This window comes from Rhinopithecus bieti, unplaced genomic scaffold (assembly GCF_001698545.2).
Source record: "Rhinopithecus bieti isolate Rb0 unplaced genomic scaffold, ASM169854v2 scaffold_55570, whole genome shotgun sequence".
In the NCBI taxonomy this organism is placed as follows: domain Eukaryota; kingdom Metazoa; phylum Chordata; class Mammalia; order Primates; family Cercopithecidae; genus Rhinopithecus; species Rhinopithecus bieti.
The window spans coordinates 620,018-623,683 of NW_016821707.1; positions in this window are offsets into that span (position 1 = coordinate 620,018).

The following is a 3,666-nucleotide window of genomic DNA, read 5'->3' on the forward strand; positions in this document are numbered from 1 at the left end:
TTTTTTTTTTTTTTTTTTTTTTTTATTCCCTCCTAAGAAGTTGTTGTTTAAGGATCCTAATTCTAGTCCTGAGATGCATTCTAAAGGGTCTTCTCTATTTGCTTTTTCTCATAAAATTAATCTTTACTCAGCTCGTCTGTATCCATTTGCATGAGGAACTGAACTGTCGTTTTCATAGGTAAATGAGAGACTGAGTTTTCTCAACTCCAAAGAGAAAGGGCATTTTGCTCCTCCCAGACAATAGGCACTCATAGATGACTAGCGGCCTCATGGGAGTGTCTCAGGGGGTTGGCAACCCATGATGTGCAGTGGCCCCACAGGGAAATCCCCAACAAAATTATTTTTTTTAAAAAAGATTCCTTCAGGAAACATATATAAGGGATGATAACCTGGTGTTTTTAACCCTCTCAGAACATGGACCTCTGGAGAGAGAAACTGAAACACATAAGAGGGTAGCAACAATTCAATGGTAACACACTGTGGAGTCATCCCCATAAGCAGCAAACATTGATCCACCACACAAAAACCCTAGGTCATGCTCAATTCCTCCTTTTAAGAAATAAAAATGTAGGAAACAATCTAAGAATGAAGAGAAAACGTGGATAATGACCCCCTTTCAAACACTCTGTAGGTTTTATAGCACCTCTACTTCCAGAGTTTCTGTAAAATGGAAGTAATATGGTCTTGGTATACATTTACATTATGGAAAAAGATGCCTAAGGTCAACTTGCAAACTCTAGAATTTGTAAGTTCTCCTTTATTCTCTATTTTCTTTTCTGCTTGCTTTAAATCCAGTGTTAGTTTTCTATTAAGTTAAAAACCACATTTGGGATCCAACAGGTTTTCTGTCAGTAAATTTGTATTTACCTCATGACTAAAGTTCTGAAGTAAAAGCTGTAGGATCTGTGTGTGTGTGTGTGTGTTTATATTTAGAAATACTTTATAATTTCATGTTTAATTGACAATTAAATCCATTTTAATTTCCCTCTAGCATATCAAAAATTTTCTCTCTATAATTTATGATGTAGATTTTGCTATCTTACTTTCACCTGAGTTATTTCTTTTAATATGCAAACTTAAGACTATTTAGCTGACAACTGCCTAGGGTTATCAAGAATTGATACAGGTTACCTATTTAAACAGGTTATCACGAATTTTGAAAGTTTAAAATGGAAAGCAAAAGGCTTTTATGAATCTTTAAGATTTACTTCTATCAGCATGCCTAATATGTCTATTTATTTATGTGTTGCGTACACAATATTTCACTACTTAAAATATATAAAATAGCTCTAATTAATTGGCTTAAGAAAGGCAAAAGCACTAGAATCAAATAGTTTATCAGGAAAAAAGAAAAGGACTAGTCAATTCTTTTCAAGTTTACATAACGAAGTAAAATATTTAACAAGTAAGCTAGCTTTAAAATTATTGGTAAAATACAATAATATTTAAAATGTCTTAAGAATTGCCAGAATTACATTTTTGTTTGCATTTATTAATCAGGCAATTTCATACTTATCCCACTATAAAATGTTAAAATTTGCCATAAGTTTTAAAAAACAGTAAACCAAGACCAAAACAGAATGATCTTTGCTTGTGTAATTTTTAATAAATAAGACATTGATATTGGTTTAATGAGAGTAGCTACCTCTAGAATTTTGTAAATTTACCATAACTTTTAATCTTGTCCCTTTAAGCAGTCTAGTCTACAGGTAGTAAGATTTGTTTTGGAAAAGGAGTGTTATCATGTTTTTTTCAAAGCTAAACTATAAACTAAGTTCCTCCGAAAGTTAGTTCTGCCTACACCTAGGGAAGAACATGAACATCTTGGAGGTTAAAAGCAGGATGGAGTCAGTTAGGCCAGATATTTTTAACTGTCTCAGTTATAATTTTGCAATGGTGCTTCCATAACCTTAAGTGATGACTATGGCAGTTTTCATAAATAATCTAGGTAAACAATTAAAATCAAATAATTGGGTAAATGTAATGGGATATATACTTGTAGTTAAATTCATCATAATTTAGAATCATAAGATACATTAAATAATAGATATTTCATTATTTGGGTATTTTCTAATACAAATCTATTTGTAGAAAGACATTCATTCTAAAATAAGTGTGTCCTTTTAAAAGGTGAACAATTTTGGTCTAATTCAAAACCTATTTAAAGGTTATGTTTTAAACAAGGTAAAAGGAATCAGGAAATAAGAGATATGTAAAGACAATTATAATAATAAACAGAGATATTTTTTCAGTAAGAAAGTTTAAAGACAAATAATTTCATATAAAAAAGGAACCTAGTGTGGTAAATTTAGTCCTAGAATAAAAAGACTGGTTATATAAGAAAGAGGGATGTTCAGGAGAAACCAGAAAGTTGAAGCATATCATGAAAGGTCTGTGTAAGTCACAGTAAGAGGATTTAGACAAAAAAAGAAAAAAAAACAAAAAACTTTTATATGATCAGATCATCTATTATTAAAGGAAAATTATAAAGGTCTTTCTAAATATTGGGTTTGATGTAAAAAATATATATGTGCATATACTAAGTAATTGGTTAGAACAATGACTTTTTAAAGTGATTGATTTACTTTTAATAATTTATAAGATTTTCAATGTTTTAATACAAAGTTAAACTTTTATTGCATCTCACTGGTTTTGGTTTTCTCTCCACTTTTAAACAGCTCAAAATAGTAACGCTCTCCTTCAACTTATTGTTAGCTCATATAAGTTTTTTCCTCAAGTTCTGTTTGTTGTGGCTTAATGCTAACAATGTTTTCTTAAAGGTCTAAAGGACATGTTTTCTTCCCATATAATATATTGTGCAATGAAGAAAGTCTTTTCTTTTGGCTTTGGTAACTGGTCTAACAGATTTTATGGTTTATTGAAACAATTTCTATGCCATTATTATTAAGTTTTGTTTTGCTTAGGAAAAAACTGATATTAAAATTTTTTAAAAATATTAAGGTTATTACATTCATCTATCTTTCTGTATGCGCTTTTAAAGTCCCTGTGACTTTGAGTTAAGGACTTAGACTCCTGGGTGGGAAAAGGATGCCAAGTCCTAATAAATCTTAAACACTGACAGCAATTAAAGCCTCATCTTCAGACTCAGTAGGAGATCCCAATCAAAATAAACTGCATTCCTAAGACACAGGGCCAGGAATTAAAGCTATGCAACTACTCAAGACCCAGGGCCTATATTGAAGAGGTGGGCATGTGAGACTATAAGGGCCAATTTTAAAAGATACAACAAGTTCAGTTTCTCTACGAATTAATCATTAAAGTCAACAGGACACTCATGCAAGGCCAGCATATGGGCCCCACTGTCAGATTAACAAGATTTTTTTTGAAACATTAACTGACTCCTTAATAAAGGTATTAAAGGGCCAGGCACAGTGGCTCATGCCTGTAATTCCAGTACTTTGAGAGGCTGAGGCTGGCAGATTACCTGAGGTTGGGAGCTCGAGACCAGCCTGGGCAACATGGTGAAACACTGTTTCTACTAAGAATGCAAAAATTAGCCAGGCATGGTGGTGGGCACCTGTAATCCCAGTTACTTGGGAGGCTGAGGCAGGAGAATTGCTGGAACCAGGAAGGTGGAATTTGCAGTGAGCCGAGATCCCACCACTGCATTCCAGCCTGGGCAACAGAGAGAGGTTTGGTCTAAAA